Raw genomic sequence first — 27,881 nt, 5'->3', positions numbered from 1 at the left:
GAATATTGTACTGGTTTATTTTAACTAATCAATTTAAAGAGGCATTCAACGACTTCTTAATTTTACAGTAGCTTTAGTTTAATTTTAATTATTGCAACAAAACAAGACATGCACGAAAATAAGGGACAATCATATTAATTCAACAAGAAGAGGTTTTAGGAATAAATACAGGTTTCCCGTACTGCACTTATAGTGGCAAAATACGTTAAAATTATTGTTCATGAACTACATCAAAATCCATTAACTAAAAAACAGTTGGATTAACTGCTTTCAATTTACGCTTGATTGTCCCTGGATATGCTTCCAACTTCATGTGACGTATAGGATGTCAAAAGGAAACTAGAATGATTATTATTTTTAGTTTATATACACATCTCTTTCTATATATATATGAGCGTGTTTACGTATGTATGTATACACAGATAACGCGTAACCACATATAAAGGTCAATTATTTATATTGCAAAAACTAGTATCAACAGACATGTTACGTTTTATAACAACGAAGCAGTTTTTCTGTAATAATTAAGAAATCGTTTTAGTGAAATGTTTACAAGATTCTATTGACTGCAAGGTTACAAAAACTTAGGTTTGTACGAGCTGGAGGAGAAAAAAATATATACGGGTAAGTAATTTGAAACATTTTTGGTCGTGTATGCACTATCAAATTAAGTTTTCAACCGAACTGGAATTTAAATTTTTTGCAAAGCAACACAGTAACAATAAATAACGAAATAAATGAGCAACTTTTTAATTCCAATTTAAAGTGATGTCCTTACAGTTATGAGCTGAAATAAAAAAATGTACGTCATTTCAAGAAATTTTTGGCGTTTTTTTGTGAATACTAATTGCACACACAAAAACTGCAGGATTAACTATGTAAATTACTGCCATCACTTCATAATTTAGTTACTTCAAAATAACTTAGTGTGGAAACAAATAACTTTTGCACCAATTCTGTTATGCCGATTTGGATAAAATACAAATATCTGTAGTTCTTGTAGTAATCCTAATTAAGGAATGTTATTGCGCAAGTCAATACATGAAACCGAAAAGGGTTTTATAAGTGAATTTTACAGTTGTTGATGGGACCAGCACGGCCAGATGGTTAAGGCACTCGACTCGTAATCCGAGAGTCGCGGGTTCGAATCCCCATCACACCAAACATGTTCGCCCTTTCAGCCGTGAAGACGTTGTAATGTGACGGTCAATCCCACTATTCGTTGGTAAAAGAGTAGCCCAAAGCTACTCGAGGGCTATCTGTGCTAGCCGTTCTTAATTTAGCAGTGTAAGACTAGAGGGAAGGCAGCTAGTCATCACTACCCACCGCCAACTCTTGGGCTACTCTTTTACCAACGAATAATGGGATAGACTGTCACATTATAATAACGCCCCCACGGCTGAAAGGGCGAGCATGTTTGGTGCGACCAGAATTCGAACCCGCGTGCGTGATTAATCCTTAGCATGCAGTCAGGTCAAACTGCGCATGTCCTCGACGTTTTAGTGAGTTACATTCAAAATTTACTTAAACTAAATTACTTTGGTATATGGATAAACTTCACATGAAACCATATTTAATAAATCAAATTTGAATATCATGTAGGTTTTAATTATATAAGGAGATGTTTAAAAAGAATTCAAGTTCCCCTAGTGTGAGAATATAGATATTTGTTCTTGAGTTGTCTCCTCTTCTGGAATTTTATGTCCACCCCTCCTCTTAGGAAACTACGAAAGTTAACGCAGAATATTATCTATAATTTCATTATTGATGTTCTGAAGCTATATTTTTATATTATTCAGTTTTATGGGGCAAAAGAGCAGACAGAGAAAATTCAGAAACTACTTACCACGTTTACCTCTTATATTCTCTAATTTACTATATATATATATATATACTTCTGAGGCCGACTGTCATTAAATTTGCAATCAATACAAAGCCTGGAATTTAACGGATTCATTGACATAGTCGTCATACTACGTGAGCATAATACTATTCGAAAATTTTCTGTCGCAAAAGATACCTTTAGTCACATTTTCATTTCTCATTTACAGCTTTGTCCAGTTTCTTTGGAGTAGATTTCTCTCTTTTGTGAGTCGGAGAGCTTTCTGATATGACAGTTCCATCTTTTTCAGCATCTTTGGATGCAGACGGTCCAGTTGTGGTTGAGAAAGCGAGTCTCCTTATCTCTCTTTTTTAAGCCAACGATCCATCCTTAAATACAAGAAAAATATTTTATATATAAATTTTATTTTATTTTAGAATAACATATAATTAACTTATAAACAAATTAAAAGTTTTAGATAAAATTTAAAAATTTAGAAAAGTTTTTATTTTTTTTTATAAATATTATTACAAAATAAGACAACAAAGTGCACTTACTTCTCAAACGATTGACAATTATTTGCTGTCTGATACTTCTCTGCATTTATATCTCTCCTTCCAAATTTTTCTATTAGTATGTTAGATTTCAAGCTTAAGTATAATTTTTATATGTATTTATTTCTAGAATAGAGAAAAGTTCAAATTTATTGACCATACAGATTAAAATTAATTTAAATCCCAAATAAATTCAATGAAAGTTTGATTTAAAATAATATCACTTATATATGGAGAAACACGATAACGAAATCTTAGAACATATTTTATGTCATGAGGATAAATTATTTTTAAAATGTTTTGTTTGTATGTTTAGAATTAAGCACAAAGCTACACAATGAGTCCGCAAACATAACGCTGTGCCAAAGTGTAGTTGTGGATGCTGACCAAAAACTAAAACTAACTAGAGATATTAAATGTGACATTAAATTTAATAGACCTCATGACGAAAAGTAATATACAAATATAGCACATGCATATTATATAATTGTAAAATTGTAACGTGTTTTCGATACATGAAACATTCGTATAAAAATATTATTAGTACCGTTGTACGAAAACTCTTCAGGTTGTACAGGTTAAAATGTTTGTTTGTTTTGGAATTTCGCACAAAGCTACTCGAGGGCTATCTGTGCCAGCCGTCCCTAATTTAGCAGTGTAAGACTAGAGGGAAGGCAGCTAGTCATCACCACCCACCGCCAACTCTTGGGCTACTCTTTTACCAACGAATATGGGATTAACCGTCACATTATAACGTCCCCACGGCTGAAAGGGCGAGCATGTTTGGCGCGACTGGGATGCGAACCCGCGACCCTCGGATTACGAGTTGCACGCCTTAACACGCTTGGCAATGCCGGGCCCACAGGTTAAAATAAGCTCAAATTTGAAATGGTTTGTATATAGTTTTATTTTAGTTTTAACAAAATATAGCAAATAGTCATGTACGTTTATTTGACTATTTTTATACATAAAAATGTATAAAATCTGTCAGTGTTTTGCCCACCGCGGTTATCAAAACCGATTTTTAGTATGATAAATTTTCAGTTTTAAGGGATAAACGAACCACAACACTGGACTATAAAAACTAAATTAAGCTGTTTTACTGCCGAAAAACTCTGTAATAGTACTTCTAGGGAAACTAACTAGTTTTAATGATCTGAGCACATTACCTCTAAGACATCGCCAAACGAAATCTTGTTTTTTTAATAGGTATATATTTTTTATTAGTAGCCCCCTGGTGGGTCGGCGGTAAGTTTATGAGGATTATAATGTTTAAATCTGAGGTTTGATTCTCCCCGGTGGACAAGCTACTGATAGCCAATTTTGCAGCTTTGCACTTCAAAAACAACATTTTTTATATATTTTTTACTACAGAAACGAATCAGGATTTATCTGTAAAAACAAACAAAAAATGACATTGCGTATACATGTTCGCCCTTTGAACTGTTATACAAGCATGTTATTTTTTATCAGTTTAAATATTTGACTGAGGAATTTTGATGACATGTTGTCTTAAGAAGTTATAAATAAAGATGCAACATGTGCAACTATAAAAAGTAGGTTATGACGTAACTCGTCATTGAAGAAATATTTAACAATCATTTCAACCATGAATTTACACAGAAACTTACAAGTCACTCATCTCAGCTATTGACCACCACAGTGAACTTTAAGGAAACACTTCTTAACAGGCTGTGTTGAAAGTGAATAGTTAATACACCATTAATTCCATAATTTCATAGTTGATCCAATATCTTATGCTCATCGTAGTCCCTCCTCGAAACAGATAATTATTTGTGAAAATCTTTATCATTATATCTATTTAACCGACCAAAAGTTTTATTAACGGCAAAAGAAAACTGTACACACACACACACGCCTATTTTTTTTTTTTTTTTCTGAAAGAGGCAGTGGGTATTATTTTCATGACTTTAGCAAGCAAAAATTGTAACGCCAGTTTAATTTTAAATAAATTTTTGAGTGATGTAAGTTTAGTGATTATTATTCGCTTCAAATAATAGTTCTGTGCAGGTATCTGTAATATTCCCGTCTGAGTGGTACAGAAGAATAAGGAGTAGCGTGGCGTGGACTCTGATCTCTGGTCCACAGAGTGGTGTCATGATACATTAATACTGAGTCACAATGGTTTCAGATGGTTATTATGATACGTTTAGTCAAGAGAGCTGATGATGAAATCAGGAGTGTTCATGTAAAGTGGGGGTGTAATTAGATCTGTAGTGTAGAGCGATACATTGTAATGTAATGATATGGAATATCAGTAAGTGAGTAACATATGTTTTGGGTTTGAATGTAAAAATGCTCACACTACCGAGTCACCTGGCGCGCGCGTGTGTGTAAAGATTCAGGCATTATTGAACAGCGCACGTGTACAAGTAATAAAATGGTATAGTTTAAGTGAAAAGATATAAAAAAAATCGGTGTACAAGCCTTTTTTACATATGCGCTGTACATGCCAAGCTCTACAAATTGCGATATCAAGGAAAATTATCTGTCTGTTTGCGGACACATCTCATCCTAACGAGTTGACCAATCCTTCCCACACTTAGCATGCTAACAAATTAGTCCAAAAACAAACCGAATTCACAATAAACTATCCCATATGTTAAAAAATTGAAATACATATTTTTTTGAATAAACCATATATCGTTACTGTGGTAGCTATTGTAGGTAATTAGGTTTGAAAAAACCAAAAAACTCACGCCGCAACAAAATATACGAGTGAAACATAGTAAATAAACTTTTTCCATTTTGATTTGTTTCCCACAGTAATCAAAATAAAAGGTAGTAAACTATATAGCTACAAGTCGGATCAGATCGGTGTTTGGTCGTGTTGTAAGGAAAGTCAAGTGCTTTCGAACGAGACCCCTTCCGCCCTCCTTCTCGACGGTAGCACTCAATTTTCATTTAACAATTAAATGCTATAAAATTACCTTCACGAAATCAGCGTTCTAAACATTTCGTGGGTGAGACGTGTTGTTACTACTTCATTCTTCAGGGCCGCTCCACAGCGATATGTCTGTGGATCACACCGCTAAAATCCGGTTTTTGAAAACCGTGGTGTGCAGAGCACAGATATCCTATTGTGTAGCTTTGTGTTTAATTTTAAACAAACAATTCTTCAGGGCTGCGTCGATTAATGTAATGTATAGTATTTGGTTGTTAGTGTGGTCGAGTATTAGCTCTACCCTTGACAAACAGTTCATTAGTAAATCGTCACCTTTCACTAGATAATGTTATCATGCAGGTATTTCACATAAATACTCTACAAATATACTTTTGATGTCACAATCTAGGTGATGTCTAAGTCACATATGGCCTGTTTAGTATCGCAAGTCTAGGTGTTATTTTGTATCGTTTATTTTGTAGGCGATAAGTAAACTCTTTTAATTGTTATAGTACATAAAGGTTGATAGGTGCGAAATGTTCTTTGACTGTCGTGAAAAGTAAAGTGATACGGTCTTGTTGGTTTTGACATTTACGGTTAACGTCAAAAAGAGCATTTTTGACAGCTTCTACTACTTCATCTGTGTTTGTGAAGACACTGATCGCTGTTTTGAGTATATGAGTGCGTAATATTTTATGATTAAGCATTCATTTGGTCGGTTGTAATGTTAGATTGTAGTTCTGTAATTTCTTTTGTTTGTGGTTGTGTTTGTTTTGTGACTGTATTTGCTTGTTTGACTGGTGTATTTTTGTACTTCGTGGTTGTGCCGAAAGTGCTGTGTGTGGGTACAAACTGGGTTGTTGGTATCTTTCGAAATGGCATTTTTTGGTACTTATTGTTGTATGTAGATTGATTTCACGTGTTGCATATCAGTTTCTGTTATTTGGTTACTACTGTGTATGTTGTAGATTCGTGTTTTGATCTCCCCATACTTTGAACACTCTTTGTAGTTAGGAGTGTGCTGTTGCTTACGGTTGCAACATTGTGGATTTTTTTTTTTTCCTTTCAGCACGCAGACTTGTGAAATGACTTACAGACAGATAACACGTGCTCTATTGTTGGCTTGTTTGTTTGTTTTGGAATTTCGCACAAAGCTACTCGAGGGCTATCTGTGCTAGCCGTCCCTAATTTAGCAGTGAAAGACTAGAGGGAAGGCAGCTAGTCATCACCACCCACCGCCAACTCTTGGGCTACTCTTTTACCAACGAATAGTGGGATTGACCGTAACATTATACACCCCCACGGCTGGGAGGGCGAGCATGTTTAGCGCGACGCGGGCGCGAACCCGCGGATTACGAGTCGCACGCCTTACGCGCTTGGCCATGCCAGGCCTATGCTATTGTTGGCAATCAAAACAATTTATCAGCGAGGGTTTTAGATTCTTCTACAAGAAATCTGTGAAGTCGGAGAGTTATAGTTGTACTGTTGGTGATTATACTTTGCATATCACCTGGGTGTACTTTACTCATGTTTGATTTTGTGTCCCGCTGGTGATGATACGTTTGACTTTCGTATATTAGATTTTGTTTTTTGGAAGTTCTTCCTGGATGTGTTCACTGTCTGCAGTGAATTTCTTTGATTATGAATGCTTTGTGTTTGATTTACTTCCAGGTAGATGTTTTGATATATGTTCTACATGAAAGGCGTTTTCAGGCCGAAGTTTGGGGAGACTCTAGGTCAGCAGTTTCTGTCCCTTTGACTTGTACTATGCCTTTAACTAGACATTTTATAGCAGTGAATCTATTGTTAGGTTTACAATGCTTGATTTCTGTTACCAACTGTGGTTCATTTTGTATTTGCCAGAAATGTCCTATACTGTATGATAATAAGAGAGTTTGAGTGGTTGTGTATGTGATTTGTTTCTCATTTCTAGGGGCAGTGTGTCAGTATTTTGTTTATTTGTATTTTGAGAAAGTTTTCTTTGTTTTTTAGACGTAACAAGTGCAAATCAACCAGAGTCCACGAGGGCTATCTTCGCTACCCGTCCCTAACTTGTTTGTCATCTCGGTTTCGGAGGCCCAGCATTGGGAGGTAATTTTGGTGCTCGACTCGTAATCTGAGGGTCGCGGGTTCGAATCACCGTTACATCAAACATGCTCGCCCTTTCAGCCATGGGGGTGTTATAACGTGACGATCAATCCCACTATTCGTTGGTAAAAGAGTAGCCCAAGAGTTGGCGTTGGGTGGTGATGAGTTGCTGCCTTCCCTCTAGTTTTACACTGCTAAATTAGAGACGGCTAGCGCAGATAGCCCTCGTGTAGCTTTGCGCGAAATTAGAAAACAAGCAAACACAAACCGTTTACATTGATATTTCGCTTCATTTGTTGTATACACTCACAAACAGTTCAGTAGCAAAATATCACTTTTCACTCGAAATAATTACCAGACGCGTATTTTACATAAAATACCCCTTTAAATAAACTTGTGGCAAGTTCTAAGATCTAGTATAGGTGGATTTTTTTCTTATAATGGAAATTGAATGGAAAGTAGTCCTTAGAACTATCATCACCATGTAATATATAGATTTATTTCTAATAGAAAATCATTTTTATATAAATTTTCATCAAAGTATTTGTATGAGCAATATACGAGTTTGCCTGGATGGGTTTAGTATTTGTGTACTTGTACATGAATTTTATACTTGTACAACTAGGTATTCCTTAGGCTGTAGTGATAATTGAATTTTGTATTGTTTGTAGTTTCTTGATGTGTGTTGGCACTTTGTTTATCCAAGCAGGATATGCATATTCAATTACTGGAGTTATGTATTGTTTATACATTTTGATAATGTTTTCTGGTGTAGCTCTTCTATTTTTTACCCGTTGGTATTTTAACCTTGTTTACTCCTTGCCCTACTTTATTCTTTATTCCTGTAATATGATTTTTCGAAGTTAGTCATGAATCGTAAGCAATTGCAAGGAATTTTGCTGATGTGACTACATTTAGAAGAGCTCCATATATCACTGGAGGATTTTTAGGTGCTTTAATTGATTTTGAAAATAGAGCTAAATTTGTTTTTGGAATGTTAATTTTGATTCTGTATTTTTGACAATATTCTACTATTTGATTAAATATTTGTAATTCTGTTCATAAAATGATTATTGCTTATTTGTTGATTTTGGAGATTAACTGAAGAGGCAGGGAAATTCGTCGAGTAAATTTAGTTGTTTTATTTAATGTATTTATTTACTGTGTTATGGTACTGATTATCTATGTCAGAATCATTGGGTGTTTTAAAAGTTTCTCTTCATTGTTTGTTAAGAAACTTCTGCTTTTTGTTCATTTGTATAAACTAGCTTATTTTTATGATTTAGGTTCGGATATCTTTTATAAATATATTGGTTGTTCTTAAATTATTTCGAAGGTGTCCAAAAATTCTTTGGGTCTGTGTATTCGTTTTAACTGCAAATGATAATTATTTCAGTTGTCTTGTTTTATTTCGTTTTGTATTTTTTTTTTCGTGAGCTTATTAATCCGAGTTTTAATGTAATAGTCTCTAGTATTCATATATAATTTTCTAAGGTATCAGTGTTCTTTTATCATGTTTATGCTTTGTGTATTTGTTTTGAGCTGTATATTGTTTTTGTTTAGGTATTATCTTCTCTGCAGCTTCGGTAAGGCACTCAGTGGTTGTTTGAGAGTAATCTCCAATATTGGATTATTTTTCTTCAATTTTTACTGTCGTTTTTGGTAATACATTATCTACATAATTTGCGTACTTTCCCCAATTGGCTTTTTTTAATTTTCTTTTTCTTATTGGTTTATTATGATGGAGTTCGAGATCGACGATACGTGTTATTGGTCAATGATCACTCAAAACCGACTATAAGATGTGTACACTTATTGCTAATTTGTGGAATAGCTGGAATTATATGAGAAACTCGTGTGTTGGAGTGCAATGCGAAGGAAGTTTTACTGGTCCATTTTTAGGTGTTTTAGTAGACCTGTTTTGTTTTGTTTTTAATTTCACACAAAGTTACACAAGGGCTCTATCTGCGCTACCGTCCCTAATTTAATAGTCAAATACTAGAGGGAAAGCAGCTAGTCAATACTACCCATCGTTAACTCTTGGGCTACTCTTTTACAGACGAATAGTGGGATTGACCGTCACTTTATAATCCATATTTTTGACTAAAGGTATGAAGAAGCCATTGGTCCTTCTGTCAACTTGTCAAATGAAATCTTTACAACCTCCTGGCTTATGTGAAGAAGCCAAACAATGTACTGCAGGTTGGAGAAAATGGATGCAGTCTGATCCAAGTATATGTGAGAAGATGCCTAACATTTCCTGCTCAAGCTCCATGTAAGTAACCATTACTATCTCTCACAGAGTCAAATAACATAGTTAGAAAGTTAATGTACAATGTTTAATATTAATCAAATCAATGAAAGTTATGTCTGAGCAGTTTTCAATCAGTGTGTTAATTGATAACATATTGGTAGCATTAATCAATGAAATGGTTGCTATTGAAAATTTAATTAGAGTGGTTAGGGTGAAGAATTTAGTAATTTTAACACAGAAACATATCAAGATACATACCATCGGCAGTCTTGATGTAGTCAAGTATCCTAATCTAATGCATTCAAATGTTGTTGTGCTTTGAATCTCATTATCTGAGTAATTTTTTTATTCTAGCAGTAAACTTTCTTGAGTTAGTGATTTGTGCACTCCACTCATGACTGTAAAACCTGGATTTTAAGCACATTGTAACCTGGATTAAGTAAAACTCCAATGACTAACCTACACAGTGATCCATGTTTTTGTATTCATTATGTATTTGAAAAAGGTCTAGTTCACAAAACAATTCATTGTTATGCCAGTTTTTTTGCAAGTAATTTAGTGAGCTATGTAGGAATCTATCAGGCAGTGTGTGTAAGTTTCCATATTCGTGTAAGAAGGCTGATGTTATGGATCGTATTACTCTATAAGCTGTTGTAAGTAATGCATGTTGTATTGTTTGTAATTTTTAAAATGTGTTGGTTCTTTTTTATCCGCGCTAGGTGTGCATATTCTATCACTGGGCAGATATATATTTTATATACTTTTATTATATTTCTTGCAGATATTCTAGTAATTTTGCATGTTAGATGCCTAACGTAGTTTATGCATTGCCAAAAACTGCTTTTATGTTATTTATATGTTTAGTTCATGTTAACTTGAACCATATATTTAGCATAGGAATGTAGCTAACGTTATCATTTAGAGAATATTTGTTTAGTTTTGGTAATCTTGTAAAGACTAGTAGAGGGTTTTTAGGAACATTTATTTTAAAGTGATGTTTTTGGCAATAATAAACTATTCTGTTAATTTGTGGTTGTAGATCTATGGCTGTTGTTGTTGAGGTATGTGCATTCTTCCAAGTGGCAAACACGTTCAGCAAAGTGTGATGCATATTTGCGACTTAGAACGTTAAGAGTAGTGGTTCCCAACCTTTTTTATGCCCCGCACCCCTAAAAATTTTAATATGTTCTCGCACGCCTCGCAGTGATTATTTATTTGAGAATAAAGGTGAAGGTGGCCAAAACAAATTTTTATAATTAGTTTTTAATGATATATAAACAAAAACGAAACATTTGGAAAAGAAAAAATATTACAACAAACTAAAAGTTGCATAAACCCTACATGGCCTACAAAAAAATAAATTTTCATCCATGCATAAAATGAAATTTCTTTTAATTTGAAATGTTCAAATGTTCATAAGCCAATTTAAATTTAATGACTCTTTTGTTCCTGTTTATTTCTTACGAGTTTTTCAAAGCATGGCACAATTTTCGAATATATAGAACAGTACCCTTAATATAAACAAACAAAAAAAAACAAACTGAAATGTTATATGTTATCTCGCACCCCTTGTTGGGAACCACTGGTTTAGAGGCATATTTTTCCGCACACATGATGAAAATATAAAGCTAATTACTCCTCCCTAAGGTATACCTACTTCAGTAGTAAAGTACTTCAAGTAAGTGCCCTCTATATTGACTCAACGTTTTCTATTTTTGAGAAAATTGGATAACCAGTGAATAATGCTGTATGGGAGGTAGTTCTGATTCTGACGTAGGGAACCTGAGATCATTATACCAAACAAGCTATTGTAGCGGTTAACTATTGATTCAGTCTAACTGAATTGTCTGTAGTTTGTCTGAATTATCTAAAACCATTTTGTACTTCTGGTGATTTAGCAGTAATCTTCAAGAATGTGGAGAGTTCATTGCTTATTATTTGCTCGAATATTTTTGTTTGTTATGCATTTAAGCATACAGCTACACAAAAGGCTATCTGTGCTCTGCTTACCATATATACGCGACCCAACCATCAAAACACAGATCACCAGAACAAACGCAAAAATTAAACAAGCAAAATAAATAAGTTAGCTTAACTTTTATAAAAACTTAGAAAAAAACCAAGAATAACCCAAAAGAACTTTGGAAACAATTTATGAGCATTTCCTCGAACAAAAACACAAATTAATTATTCCAACACATCACACACAACAACACAATCGCGAGGACGGACTCGGAGAAAGCCGACCTACTTACTAGCCGACTATTACGAATCTTCCTTTAGCGACCTAAAATCTCCTGACTTTGACACACAACACCAACAACACGTTAACAACTACAAACATACAAATCAATCTTCTTTCACACCACATTTTCCCGGTAACATTCTAAATATCCATTCCAGTTCAATTAACAGAAAAATCAACACCACTGAACTCAAAATTAACATTAAAAACTTGAAAAACACTTTCCCCGGAGATGATCAAATACCTAATATTATTCTAAAAAAAGACGCCAGTCTCCTATTACAACATCTCACAAACATCATGAACATCTTACTAACAACTGGAAAAAAGCTATTATCACCACGATTCCAAAGAAACAAACAAACAGGACAAATCGTGATAACTTCCATCCCATCAGTCTGTTAAGTTGCCTTGGCAAACTGATGGAGAAAATTATCTCAAATCGTCTTCTTCACTTCCGTGAAATAAATAATATTCTTCCGAAATTTCAAAATGCCTCCAGGAAAAACAGTTTGTGTGTTTGTTTTTTGAATTTCGCACAAAGCTACTCGAGGGCTATCTGTACTAGCCGTCCCTAATTTAGCAGTGTAAGACTAGAGGGAAGGCAGCTAGTCATCACCACCCACCGCCAACTCTTGGGCTACTCTTTTACCAACGAATAGTGGGATTGACCATCACATTATAACGTCACTATGGCTGAAAAGGTGAGCATGTTTGGTGCGATGGGGATTCTAACCCGCGACCCTCAGATTACGAGTCGTACGCCTTAACACGCTTGGCCATGCCGGGCCAGGAAAAACAAACAAACAATAGATCACCTCACACGACTCACTGAATCTGTCTACAAAGCTTTTAATAACAACCAGGTAACTAACTATAAGTGTATTTTTAGATGTTAAAAAAGCATTTGACCGTGTCTGGCATAACACCATCAAGTATAAATTAAACAACTTGAAAGTAAATCACATTATTATCAGATGGATGTCAAACTTATTTACAGATAGAACAGCTCAAATAAGAGTCAACAAGATAATCAGTGATGTCGAGAAACCCACTTGTTGAGAAATTTATATGCAAAAACGGCTCGTTTGGGTTGAGAAAATATTTTACATAGAAGAGCGAACAACGTTTCGACCTTCTTCGGTCATCGTCAGGTTCACGACGATCCAAAACCCTAAATTAAGGACAGCTAGCACAGATAGCCCTCGAGTAACTTTGTGTGAAATTCCAAAATCCAAAAGCAAAATCTTTCAAAATCACTGCAGGTGTGCCACAAGGATTCGTCCTCTCGCCACTCTTTTAAATTATTTTTGTTAGTGGACGTATCATTCCATAGTCTAACATAGTCTAACAATTCACAATGCGCTGATGACATTGCTATCTAGAGCATTTCTAAAAACCCGCTAATGGTCATGTCTCGCGTTCAGAAATCACTAAATACTGTCGTGAGCTGGAGCAACAGGTGGAGAGTGGTTTTAAACCCTACAAACAATCACTTTTTACAGGAAATTAAAGAGGCACAGAAAAACACTATAAAAAAGTTAACATCTCACTGGGCAACGAACCTATTAACATGAGCAAGCACATTAAATTCCTCGGCATCACATTCGACACCAGATTAACGTGGAAAAACATATCAACAACACGCATTTATCCATCCAAAAACGTATTTCACGTTTGCTGACCATAGCTAGCAAGCACTCTAGCTGCTTACCTGAAACCATCATTAAAATAATCAAGGCTACATCCGCCCGTTAAAAGAATATGGGTATCAGGTCACATACAACATGTTTAACAACAAACTATCGAAAATCCAAACACAACAAAATAAAATACTAAGAGCAGAAAACCGACTACCAACATACACACCTGTCAGCTATTTACACAAAATCAGTAATCTACCCACCCTTAAGAATAGGCTAATTGATTTAGTATACAAATATTACTTAAAAGCAAAACATAGAAATGAACTAACTGCGTCGCTATACAAATTAGCCAGCGCTCCTACAAAATATACCTCACCATACAACATGTTTCAACAGTACCGAATCATTCAGTCAATAACACAACAATAATAAGGTGTATATATGTTTATATATATATTTTTTTCAGCTCTGGGCACAGGTCAGGTACAATATTCGGCGCCTGTCCTGTGAAAGTGGGTTTTCTCGAGGCTCCCGTTTCCCCCAACAACAAATTCTGAGGCACTTGAATTTATAGATCCCGTGGCCCTGATCACAGGACGTTCCACTGATTATTATCGCGGGGTTGGTCTGCGACTTGCTTCTTTTCTGCTGGCGGGCTCCGGACTTGTCCACTTCCTTTTTGCCGCCTTGGTCTTGCTTAACGTTCTCACCCGACATTTTTATACTGCCCCATCTCACTTCATTGCCTCAAACAAGCCAAATTAAAATACAGGAAAACTCTCACGTACAGATAAATAATCTTCCATGAGTGGGGACAAAGAGGAACTATAACGTTCTTGAACACCCCTGTTAGGGGGAGAATTCGTCATACTTCTCCCTCTCTAAACTAAACTCCTGCCAGGGTTTCGTCATCGTCTGCCTACATCAAAATTTGGTTTCAAGCAGACATACAACTGTGTCACTGGAGGCTCTCGACAATTTTGGCTAAACACTGGACTGACTGATAGGATGGCAACTATTTGGCTTATTTTATGGCTTACCTTCATTAAGGAACATTAGGACATGTGCTTGCTTCCAAGAAATTGAGGTTGATGCAGAGTTTATTGATAAATTATAGAGAGTAGTTAGATGCTCAAACAATTGTTGAGTGCCCTTTTCGTGAATAACATGGATGCCATTATGACCTGTAACTTCTGCTTTTGTTGTACTTATATATTGTATAACTTCATTTATTGTGGATGTAAACATACCCAACTTATTGAGTATCAACAGGTCCGCTGAGAAGCATCAGAGGATGGGAAGAAGAATGTAACCCTTTCAGTAGTTTTTGAAATAACTCTGCATAGAGGCATAAGTATTTGAAGGGGCATATAATGTTTACTCAAACGTTTAGTATTGTTTTTTATATGGTTTAGATAAGAAAGATATTAACCGAACTATTTTATTATTAATATGTATATTTTTATCGTGTAGTCAGATATTATTTCCAAGTAAACTAAGTGGAAGTTCACTTTTCTTTTTCATATAATAATAGCTTCTTCGACAAGACACAGACACCTGTATTTTAAAGCTATGCTATTAAACATTTGTATGTGAAGAAAATTAAAATTAAAAATGGAGAAAAACAAAAAGAATAACGATTGTTTTATTTACTATATGTGTGTGTGTGTAATCTCTGTCTCGAATTATTTGTAACGTTTACTTCAGTTTTAACTAAATATAAATAATAACAAGCAACGAAAATGGGCAATTGTTATTTGTTTCCAACGATAGAACAAATTTGAAATTACTTTTTGGGAATAATTCGTATTATTTAGGATTATTTTCTTAATATTATGCTTTTTACTTAAATAATCAAAAACTAATAGTTCGAGATCTAAATAAATACAAAAGTATAAAGCACAAAAACCTAATGTTTATATTGCGTTGTTATAAATTAAACATAAATATTATACAATAAAATAAAAATAAGTATAAGAACCGTCTGGAGGACACTACTTTTAAATCGAAATAGATTCAGCATACTCACATTTCTTTAATCAGACTATGTGGCACCATCTAGTGGTAAAGAGTTTATTGTGTGTGTGTGTGTGTGTGTGTGTGTTTTTTGTTGGTTTTTTCAAGACAATTCAGTCTTCTAATGTGGTATTCAAGTAATTAGTTAAACTTCGATATTGCCGTAAGCAACTTCAAAATATACAACCAGATAATAAAGGTTATTCGAAATATTAGTGTGAAGCAACTAAAATAACTTAAGCGGTATTTATAGGGCTATTAAAGAGTAAAGAGCCCGAAATATACACTTTATGTTTGCATTTTCTTCTTAAAATTCCTAGGTCACGCATAACAAATAATAACTCACATTTTTCACACTTACAGAAACATCAGAAAGTGAGTTTAACGTACATGTGCAGCTAAGCACTAGGACGAGATATGCAATAATTTACAAAATGGCAAAGAACGCAAGTCTCTTCAAAGGAGTGAACGACTAGTTACCCTCCAAAATAAGTATTGTAGTCCAAAAATGAATTGTGTACTAGAAATTTGATAAAGAGATTTTACGCTAAAATCACTTTTCAAACCGTTCATTTAAATAATTGCTATACTTAATTACGTCTATTAACTGATGTATCATAATTGAGAATAATACAAAATTGTGGTTAATCATTGTTAAAGACTTTTAAAACACTTTTGTTGCTTGTTCTAATACTTTAAATATAAATCAGAAATATTAGGCACCGATGGGATTCGAACCCATGATCTCCTGTTTACTAGACAGGCGCTTTAACCAACTAAGCCACGGCGCCATTTTTACAGGTCGTTACTTAATACTAATGTACTATAAATATGAATATTAATATGTCATAATGTTCTGATATTTGATTTTGAAATAAATAATTTCATCCAAGCATTTTATTTACCTCTTAGTTATAGCGTATAAAATTGTTTTCTTTCATCTCATTTTCGTATAATTACTCGTGTTCTTGGCCTAATAACCTATAGTGAACTTAACAGTTATACTCGCTATATTCGAGATGTTGAATGCATTTCGTCGCCTTCCACAGATAACGGACAATGTCTTACCTGGTGATAACAAAAGACCCACTTGAAGTAAAAATGCATCTCAGCTGGTATGAGTATTAAAACTTTTTACCAAAATATAGCAGAGAACAAAGTTTGATCTTCTTAGGTCATCTTCAGATTTACAATGCCTCACTTCCAAGACGGCCCGGCATAGCCAAGCGTGTTAAGAGTTTGATTCGTAATCCGAGGGTCGCGGGTTCTAATTCCGATCGCACCAAACATACTCCCCCTTTCAACCGTGGGGGCATTATAATAATGTGACAGTCAATTCCCCTATTCGTTGGTAAAAGAGTAGCCCAAGAGTTGGCGGTGGGTGGTGATAACTAGCTGCCTTCCCTCTAGTCTTACACTGCTAAATTAGGAACAGCTAACGCAAATAGCCCTCAAGTAGCTTTGCGCGAAATTCAAAAAACAAACAAACTTCAAAGATTACTGACTCTCGCTTAAAACAAAATAACATGTTCATGTTGCATTCCAATTCATCAATACAATTTTGTAAAGATTTGGCAGTTTGTTGCAAACATTTCGCATTATTTTGATAAAGCCTAAAATGTGTACTTTGTAAAAAATTTTAGCTATAAGATTTGAATGCGGTAATCAAATGAGGGTGACCGCCAAAATTTCTCTAATGTTTATGAATACACAAGAAGTTTTTGAACGATGTTTCAATTGTGGGCAATTCCCCTTAAGTTTTTTTTTTTTTTCACATTAATTGAATTGTTGTAGTTTTGTTGTGTGTTCAGATAAAATTGTTTTTTTTTCTCGTATAAATATGTCTTTTATATTTTTGACCAAATTTTAAAAATTTTAATGTTGTATTCAGCTGAAAAATATGTTTGACGTTTATTTTATTGAAACACAACCATTTCTTTCTAATGAGATGCCATTTTTATGCAACAAGGTGCCGAATTTTTGAATAGAAAAATACAAGCTATAATTACTAAATTGCCTATCAAATTAGATTCTCACTGGGAAACAAACACTCTTTTTAAGTAGTTTTCCTGACACAATTAAGTTCTCACTTTGAAACATATAAACCTAAATTGCAAACATGCAGACTTTCAAGATGTCTTTAAAAAATAAATAAAAAGATAGACTAGATAAAAATCATTTGGGTGAGACATTGTTCTTGTTTTCCAAAACCTGGTAAAACATTGTCCGTATACCACCTACCATATCATGTAACGCCAAATACTTCATTAGTATCAAATCTAAATAATATGTGGCGATTAATCTACGAAGTTTATCTATTCCTCGGGGCCCGGCATAGCCAAGCGTGTTAAGGCGTGCGACTCCTAATCTGAGGGTCGCGGGTTCGCATCCCCGTCGCGCCAAACATGTTCGCCCTTTCAGCCGTGGGGGCGTTATAATGTTACGGTCAATCCCACTATTCGTTGGTAAAAGAGTAGCCCAAGAGTTTGCGGTGGATGGTGATGACTAGCTGCCTTCCCTCTGGTCTTACACTGCTAAATTAGGGACGGCTAGCACAGATAGCCCTCGAGTAGCTTTATGCGAAATTCAAAAAACAAACAAGCTATTCCTCGATTTACGGATGTTCAGTTAATCTTATTCTGCTATAACGTAATTAACTTTATAGGCATCTTTTATTATATGCATTCGCAGATTTTTTATATGAAGAAAATTTACGTAAAAGTAATTGAAAAAGTTTTAAGTTAAGAATAAATTTTTCACTATTAGGAATTTTAAATAACTAAAAACCTATTTTACTCTGATATGATATTGAAATACCTTTAGTTACTGAGCTACTTTTCACTACTACGAAATCCAAATTAAAATCATTCAAATCAAAGGTCTGCATCAGCATTCGGTTGCAACATTTGGGAGGGAAGGGGTCAGGTACATTTTTTACCTCTTCTTCTTCTGTATAGTTGTTTGGTTTTGTTACAGTAGACGATAATGCTGAATTAACAGTTTGCATTATGAATACTTCTTTCGACCTTATTCATAAGGCCATGTATAATATTTCAAATTCACTAGATCGCTATAGACGAAATTTTTAACAGCGCGCTACTCCCTGCCATCTCGCCAAGCAAAGTAACAACTACATCTTGACAAGTACAGTATACTACCTTTTTTAAAATGTATCTCAGAACGGTTGGTATGGGTATTAACACATTTACTGGTAAGGAGAGAACAATGTTTCGACCTTCCGAGGTCATCTTCAGGTACATTTTTAATTCAAGTGGGTTTCTTGTCATCAAGAACTACCTTTTTTATTTTATTTTTGAAAAGTCTTTTTAGTTCAGGTTTTTGTTTGTGTTAATTATAACAGTATTTTTCTGTTATTGTGAAAGAAAATGTTACGCTAATGTGGCCAAAAAGTTTGGATCAGTAATGTATTCCCCATTTTTACCTTTAAGTTTAAAATAATGGGAAAAGCGTTTTAGATTTATATTTTTTCGTTACTCGTTACGTTCTCGAAGAACGTATCCCTTTCGTAAGTCAAAGGATATGGGTATATCTTCAAGTAAAGATTTTGGTTTTATTTAGTGGATATTATTTTGAGTATTTTCTTTTGGTGCTTTCCTAATATCGTTAACAATTGACACGTTGACGATTTTAACTTTTTTGTTTAGTATTGCATTAATTTTTAAAATACAATGTTTATACAATATTTTATCAAGTACTTTAAGCAACGAAAGAAAATTATCATCCAAGTTCCGAGTGCTGAAGGAAAAAAGAAGTAGACTACTTCGATACAATTAATATATTTTTCTCTGATTTTTAAACCTATTATTTGTGCCCTAATATCGGAGTCACGCTTATTGTCGGAAAGAGAGCCAAGAGGTGGCACTCGTTGTTGCTACCTTATACGGAAGGCAGTAATATGGGCTTAAAGTCCATGGTCGTTTTGAAAAAAACCCGGTTAAATAACTTTCTGATGCCAACAGCATCTTAGGTAGTAAAGGGGTCACCTTGTCGTTTCATATATATTCTTCTAATCTCTATTTTAGATCTTTCATCCAAAACTTTGAAAAAGATACATTCGAATACATTTATTTGAATGTATTTATGTTTATAGCTATTAGCAGAAAAGAAGTGTTAAGCACAACCACTTTTGTAAGTATGAGTAATAATTAGAAAATAAATGCGTAGTTTTATAGTGTTAATTGCACTATTGTTATCGATTTGATTACGTATTCAGTGTTTTGAAAACATGTATGTGTATCTACCGTATATAGAATTTTACTAAATAAAACAACTACAAACACAGTATCCAATAAGAATAATCAAAATGAAACAGAGAAACGTTTTTAATGTTCAGATAAGTGGACCACAAGCATATATATTATTTGGCTGTTGGAACTTTTGAAAATAATTTGTAGCATTATAGCTCATCCTATTGGAGAGACAATGATGACAACGGCTCCTAGCCCATCCTACACTAACCAATTATAGAGTAGTCGTGGATGGATCTATGGAAATCAGTTTTCTAACCGTTCTTTCCAAAAACAAAAACTTGTTCCAAATGCTCTCGATGTAACATCAATTTTAGTTTGTAGAGGTATTAAGCATTGTTTCATTAAACAGCAATATTTTCAACATTTGTTGGGTGGCCAGATATCTGAGCTTGATTAAAATAAGTAATAGCATTTACAATACTAGAAACTAGTCTTCTTGACAGTTATACCAATCGTGAAAAATTAATATTCACAGAAAAGACGGACTAATGAAGAACGCAGTTATAAAATGAAACTAAAAGTATCGATTTAATAAATTTCAACTCCATAAACCAATTGTTTGTTGTTAAACGCAAAGCTAAACGATGGATTATTTGTACCGTGCCCCTCCCCCCTCACTGGTATCGAAACATGCTTTTAACGTTGTCAGATTTGCCGCTGAGCCGCAAGGCGCCTTTTATTAGTACTAAATACACCAGTACTGAGATTATTTTTTTAACCTTCATTTACTCACTCAAAAAATAGCAAGTGGTGAACAGATTGAGGCATAAATTTGTAATTATGTCAGTACTTGGAAATACATGTTTGGGAAGTCTAGGAAGTTACACTGTAAGTTACTTTTGTTGTAAGTTAAAGTAATAGTACATATGAACAATTTACAAGTGTTCCATTTGATAGGGTACTGTTTTATTGCAAACTGCACTATCAATACTCGCCTACATTATAGATGTACTAAAGTAAGTGAACTAGTCACGTGACACTATACCCATCAAGTAAGTTGCCTTTAATTTTAATTGTTTGTTATTAAGCACAAAGCTACAAAATGGATGTATTGTGCCAACCGTGGGTATCGAAACTCGTTTTTAGCGTTATAGACATATCAGCATCAGTCACTGTGCTTCCCAATCAGAACCATAATCAACGATATATTAAAAGTAGACATATTAGCATCATTCACCGTATTGGTTTGTTTCTTGTAGAGCAAAGCTACTGTACATTGACTCTGTGTGGTACTTGAGGGGAGGTGGGTGGTAGGTAGGCTGCACTTAATTATTCCAAATAAATCATTGGTTTGTTCCAGAAAGAGAAAATACTGTTAAGTTGCAGAATAAACGACAATTAAAATTTATTTATCAAACAAATTAGCGATACAAAAACGTATATGTGAAGTTATGGTGAAAGTTATTAATAAATATATGTAAGTACCGCTGGTTGTTTCTCGGAGTAAACCATTATTAAATTATATCCCGTGTTCACCGCAGGGAATCGGACCTCGGATTATAGTGTAAGTCTATAAATTTCCGCTTTCCCACTGGACGACAATATGTATCCTATGGCTTTGTCTTTATCTCCGATTGCTTTTCAAAATAACTCTTAAACCGATAAGATTGTAAGGTAAAATAATAAATTCCAAAAAAAATTAGTAAGTATATATTTTACATATACATAAAAATGGCTTTTCTAATAAGAATTATTTTAATACACTTAAAGTTAATAAACGCAGTTTAGTTTATTTTCATGAATGTGGACAAAGTAAAATGACAGGATTTAGATAAATTAAGCACGTTACTGAAATACTTCATGGGTCGCAGCCATCAGACGATACTAACATCAGAATATGAAGGAAATATTCCATCCATCTAAGATATATGTAGTACTTCAATATTGTATAGTACCGCAAAAGTCACCAAAATGTTCATGGATATCTGAATGTTGCATATAAATAAACCTGTACAAATAAACTGAGATGACTAATTACAATAATCCATTTACCATGAAATTAGTGGTTTTGTAGTAAATGCAATCACGTATGAAACAGTTCTTTGAGACTGAGTACGATAACTAGTTGATGTATATGCTCGATTATGTATATACATACATCCTACCAGAAAAGATGATAAACATCTTCAGTAACGGGAGCCCTCAGTGGTGACATAGAGGCCAGAACCCAATGTAGATCCCTCCTTCGTCCCGGATGTCCTAACAGTACATGCCAGTTACGGTGGCAGTTGGTCAGCGGTTAACCAGTTATAAAGTGAATACAAACACACACCTTCGACAGGTAATGGTTTGGATAAAATTCATCTAAAAACTTAACGTACGCGCATTTTTGACCTGCGCATGTATCACGATAAGTTACATATGTATCTTAACAGTTGATGAATAATTCTATTAATTTTCATTCATTGTTGAAGTCCAGGCACGAACGCAGAATGTCAGAAGGGGGGGGTCAAATTTGTAAAGTAAGAGCCAACACACGTTGGATCTTGGGGCATGTAATTATTTCAAGCTAAAAGTTGATAATACTTCATCATAAGAATGTAGAGTGTGTAAAAGGTAGATACCTGAATCAACTGCACAGTAACTATATAATCATAATGTTTTATATCACAAAAATAGGAGGTTCGGCTGAACCCCCTCGACTACCCACCTGTATACTTGCGGGAAGTCATACAAACATTACTTCAGACAAGCAATATCCAATATAATCAATCGGCAAGTGTTAATTTACAGGAAGTTAGGCTTAACATGCTTGGTTTAAAAAGCAAGATTTTACGTATGTGAACTCTTCTGTTAAATTACATGTGACATTTTTAGAAGCAAAATTTAAGCATGCAATTATAATCTAGTTTCATTTGTTATAACAGGAAATTTGCAGTGACACCATCCGGTTGGCCAACAACTGGAAATAAAACCATCCCACCCAAACTCTGTAAGAAAACAGTTTAGTGTTTCAATTCGTTCTTAATTTCTTAATTCAGCAAGTATTATAAGCAAGGTGAATTAAGCTATATCATGTTGCGTGAGCGCGTGTATAACAATCTTTCTCAGAGCAGAGTGATAACAATAAGTAATTTAGTCAGGCTTATGTAACTGTGACCTTTTATTTATTTGTTGTTGTTTTTAAGATTGTTTTTGTGCTACGATTTTATTTCTAACGTCTTAATCAGAAAATACGCTTTATGAACCTATAATGTTATTGAATGTTTAACAGTTTTATATTGTGGTATTATAAAAAGCGAAATAAGATTGTTCCTATCTCTTATTTTTAACTGTAATTATGAATGTCTATTGATCACTCTATTAAGTGTGATCTTGAAAAATGCTAAATTATTAATTCTCGATGTGTGAGACTATGTTATATCTGCTGCATGCCTTTAGACAAGTTATTTAACTATATATCTTTTCTTTTTGTGCATCACATGACTGTGTCATTCAACTGCACATGTTGGTCGTGATGCATACTACTGAAGATTGTTTATATATCTCAAGGTCAGTCATAAAGATCGAGAAACTCTGTTGCTGTCGTACAAATTGTAATTGAGACATTTTTGTATTATATGCCTCAATATTTAATAGAAATTCAGCTTCTGAAAATTTCAGACTGAAATTCGTTATCCTGACGGTATGCTTATAATAATGTATACTTTTTTCATAAATTTAAAGACGTGGACGTTGTGTAAGGAGTTATTGATGACTTTGGTTAGATGAGTCATTACTTCTATCACCTAACTTTGTGTGTTCTTCCACGTGCCAGGGTTAAAATGTATGTAATCGACATACAGACTTCAAGTATATCTGGTAATTACATGGCTTCGCGGAACAGTTGGTGCGTATAAGACACTGTACATTGACAAGTGTACTTCAGTTTGAACGTCCATATCTTACTTTTAATTATATCTCGCACATAATTGTTTCTTGACAAACAAAGATAACTGCTGCTAAATTTGGTTAAACTGTTGATATCTTTTGTGGTAAGATAACTAATATAATAAACGCGCTGTTTTCCTTTCAGAAACTATGTTGTACGAGTGGTTACCTTCTGAGGGGTAGCATTATTATGGTACTGACCTGTAACTGTACTCGCCTAGTCATATTTTAGTAGAATAGTTATTAACTCTTAATGGAAGTAAATGTTTGTGGAGGTCAACTGTGTAGATAGCATCACCAAATCTGCACAATGTCTAAACATTGTGCACATTTTACTAAACATCTGAAAGAACTAGTAGAAGACTGTGCTAACAGTCTGAGGCTAACTTTACTGGGCTTTACTGATGCGTTTGTGTGACTTTTAAGATTTCAAAGCATATTAATACTGGTTTGTGGCCAACTTCTCCAAGGTAGCTGTGTATTACTGAAGTTGCTTGAAGACTCTGATCAAACATTTCAGTCAACGTACTGTGCTTTATATAATGCTCCATTGTTGGCTTATTTCTGACATGTTCCATACATCTGGAATACCAATATCAGTGATAATGAAATAGGTGCAGTACTGTTTCAAATGCATGAAGGTGTGTAGCATGCTAGTCTCAGTTAATAGCCACTGAGTGCTAATACTCCATAACAGAGTTGTGGGTTTTCAACATTATTGCAGTTATCTGTAAGCTGGAAAGTTCAGTATTAAAGTGGACTGTACATCAGTATAATGGGTGATGAACTTCAAGAATCTGGAAATGTGGATTACAATGATTTGTTATAAAAACTAATTCTTGATCATGGTGTATCTCATGCCTGGATCCATGACCATCCAGTTTGCTAGTGAGAACTGGATCAGTACCAAGGATGGAGCAACACAATGGTCTGGCAACTAGCAGCAAAGAACTGCTTCTTATAGCACCAAGTATCTTTGCTGCATAGCAGAGAAAAATAGAAAATGTAGGATTTCCTTTGAAACTCCTAATAAAACACACCAAACAATGATTATCCAAAGAATCTTTCAATAACTATCTGCAGTCCTCATGAATTGGGTGTTTACCTAAGGTTTTAAGTTGTTTGCATTATACTACTTCAGTTTCTCTCTCAAAATTATTTATATGCAATTTAATGAATTTGACAGTTCAGTTTTTTATTATATCACTTTGATTTGGTTTGGTTCTACTGTATTATGATAGGGAATCTTTTATGGTGCATTTAATCTTATTTTTATGTTTTGTCTCTCTTGGCTAGAGTAGCATCAGTTTAATTAACTAATTTTGTGTTGTGTTTTGTTATGTACTTAATACATTTCTGGATTTGGCCAGATATTACATTAAATGCAACTGTTTTCCATAAGTTCACTGGTGTTCAATTACATATATGTGAAGAGTTACTTGTTTTATGTACTTTGAGATCTTTAAATTTATGTTTAAATGTCTACATGTTGAAGGTATTTAATGTAATGGTAAATTTTCTTTCAATTTTAGTGTTTATTTTATATAAATTCTGTTTTATTATTCAATGTTTTGTCTCAGATTTCCTTTATTTATCTCTTGAGTTTTATACTTATTTATATAAACGTTTATTGTAATTGTTATTTTGTACCTCATTATATTTAGTTTTTTTTTTCTATGTTTAGTTTCATTCTGTAGAGCAATGACCAAAAGTTTTGTATCATCTCAGAATTTTTAGGATTAAGGTATACTGAAAGAAATATATACATATGGATATCATTAATATATTTTACTTAAGATGATTTAATCAAATAAACTGCAAAATTATATTGTGAAAGTCTACCAGAAGCCATAATAACAGTACTGTTTTATTTGCAGTGTATTCCATGTATCATTTTGGAATTGTCTAATGTTGCTTTATAGAAGTGATGCAAAATCTTTGGCTGTATACATATCTTGAGTTTAAATTTTTATGCATTTAGTTATTTAGGTGTTGTACAGTATTCTTCACTGATCAGTACGTGTAGGAAAATTATCTTCCCTTGCATATAATATAAGCATGACTTTTGACATAGGTAACTTTGAGTTGTGGGATACCATTAAATAACATTAAATAACAAGATAATCTAGTTACTCTTTGTCTCAACACATTTAATGTATTCTTTAAATATGAGCCAAGTTGTGCTTATTTTGAATTTAAATTCTGTGAATTTCTAAACTTTTTAATTTTGGTATAATGTATTGACTTTCACTTACTTACCATTCTGTTGTTAGGTTTTTTAATTTATTATGTAATATTTCTTGTGTTTAAGATTTTAAATGTTTTAGTTTGTTCATCACCTTGAATTTGGTTTTTATATAAATAAACACACTTACTATTTTAAATTATTGTTGTAATTCTAAGCTTTAAATTTTTTACCATGTTTACTTTTGAATAATACCCTAAGTTCAATTCCAGTTTTTATAAACTTTTTTCTTTATTTTGTTAACTTTGGCTATTGAAGATTTAATTAGCCTGGTGTGAATTTCATGAAAAACTATGTGAGGGCTATCTGTGTTGGTTATCCCTAATTTAGCAGTGAAAGACCAGAGAGAAGGAAACAAGTTTTCATCACTTACCGCTAATGCTTAGTGTACTCTTTTACTAAGAAATAATGAGATTGACCATAACATTATAATGCCACACTGGCTGAAAGTGTAGAGATTTATTGTTCATTACAGTTTTTCAGTAACAAAAGAAACAGGGTAGTGCGTGACCCCACTTTTCGCTCTGTCCCAGTAAAAATGTATAAAAAATAATAAAGATATCTACTATCAGGTAAAGCTGGAAAATACATAAATTTCATCCAGAACCCAAGAGCTTCCAGGGTCCTTATGCAAGTCCTGGATCCTGCTGTAATGGTTGCTCCTGTGATGCATATTCACTTAATTTGCTCAGCCAAATAAATCTTGCCAACCTATTTAATTTGCCTCATATACTTCTGTTACCTAATTTGTAATGTTGTAGTGACTTGCTTGTCACCTAAGAAGTATTTATTAAAATTTCTTCTTGGGTAATTAGTCTTCACAATTCGGCCTTCAAATAGAATTTTAAAGTTCAATTTTGGAAATGCCCTGATAAAATGAAGGGTGGAGTGGCTAGTGGCAATTGGTAAGATACCATTGTTTAAACAGAATATGATTATATTTTTATTCCAGTATGCTTAAGTGAAACTTATCAAACTTTTCCTTTATTTTTTATGTATGTTTAGCTAGTGCCCCTATGAGCAAGGTGTAGTCATCTTACTGTTATTACCACCTACCTCAGGCAGATTACACACTAAAGAAATAGTTTTGAAATTATTATATTCAGGTTTCAGAGTAAATACTTTTAGATGGGTGGCCCGGCATGGCCAAGCGTGTTAAGGCGTGCGACTCGTAATCTGAGGGTCGCGGGTTCGCATCCCCGTCGCGCCAAACATGCTCGCCCTTTCAGCCGTGGGGGCGTTATAATGTGACGGTCAATCCACTATTCGTTGGTAAAAGAGTAGCCCAAGAGTTGGCAGTGGGTGGTGATGACTAGTTTCCTTCCCTCTAGTCTTACACTGCTAAATTAGGGACGGCTAGCACAGATAGCCTTCGAGTAGCTTTGTGCGAAATTCAAAAAAACAAACAAACTTTTAGGTGGGGGAATCAAATTTATTACGTTTTATTTCCAAATTTATATTTCATATATATATTGGGTTTCAGAAGAGAAGTTAGGAAATGCGTGCATTTTCTAACAAGTGATTCAGCCTTTATTTATTTTATAAACATACAAATATAATTGAAAACAGAATCCTACCTTTACACAACGCTTGATGCCATTACAGTTTCCCTAATGATAAAGTGATTTCACTAACTTCCAGTTCTTAAATGGAGAGGTGTCAAAACAAGACCTCCCGAATGTAAAACAATAGAACAACTGAGAGGATTGCGCGTCGTGGGAAGGGAGGATTTGACTTACCCGACTCTCCCCCACATTTCCGGTATCTCGAACCTAGACTATATTATACTTCTGTCATTAAAGGGTGGTACACCAAATTACGCTAATTAATATGAGGGAGGGTCAAAATTATATTGTGGGTAGTTTTTCTAAGTTTTCTTTACATGAATTGAATCGTCATTTTTGTTTTGTGTTCAGACAAAATTGTTTTTTTTCGTATGTCTTTTGCATTTTCTAATTTAATTTT

The 27,881-nt window shown here is 34.0% G+C and overlaps 1 long non-coding RNA gene, 1 other non-coding gene and 1 pseudogene across 5 annotated transcripts in view; 1 reads left to right on the top strand and 2 right to left on the bottom strand.

Annotated features, from left to right (window-relative positions):
• LOC143253284 (protein GVQW3 pseudogene) overlaps nucleotides 1-27,655 on the bottom strand; it is a 34,296-nt pseudogene extending 6,641 nt beyond the window's left edge. The window contains exons 1-2 of one of the 3 annotated variants that reach the window (XR_013029488.1): nucleotides 27,494-27,655; nucleotides 2,021-2,211 (exon numbers count right to left, since the gene is read on the bottom strand). The product of XR_013029488.1 is annotated as a protein GVQW3 pseudogene, transcript variant X1 (transcript). Of the gene's footprint in view, nucleotides 1-2,020; nucleotides 2,212-16,598; nucleotides 16,743-27,493 lie in introns of those variants that run through there. The other 2 variants (XR_013029491.1, XR_013029489.1) reach the window with 2 other exon arrangements.
• LOC143253293 (uncharacterized) lies at nucleotides 433-15,145 on the top strand. Its single transcript, XR_013029494.1, has 3 exons — nucleotides 433-624; nucleotides 9,479-9,644; nucleotides 13,981-15,145. It is a non-coding gene; the product is annotated as an uncharacterized LOC143253293 (long non-coding RNA).
• Nucleotides 16,248-16,321, bottom strand: TRNAT-AGU (transfer RNA threonine (anticodon AGU)). The gene has a single exon. It is a non-coding gene; the product is annotated as a tRNA-Thr (tRNA).
• Nucleotides 27,656-27,881: the final 226 nt, after the last annotated feature.

This window comes from Tachypleus tridentatus, chromosome 1 (assembly GCF_004210375.1).
Source record: "Tachypleus tridentatus isolate NWPU-2018 chromosome 1, ASM421037v1, whole genome shotgun sequence".
NCBI classification, from domain to species: Eukaryota; Metazoa; Arthropoda; class Merostomata; order Xiphosura; family Limulidae; genus Tachypleus; species Tachypleus tridentatus.
Note: the sequence above shows the minus strand (reverse complement) of the source record. Positions and strands in the feature narration are given on the sequence as shown.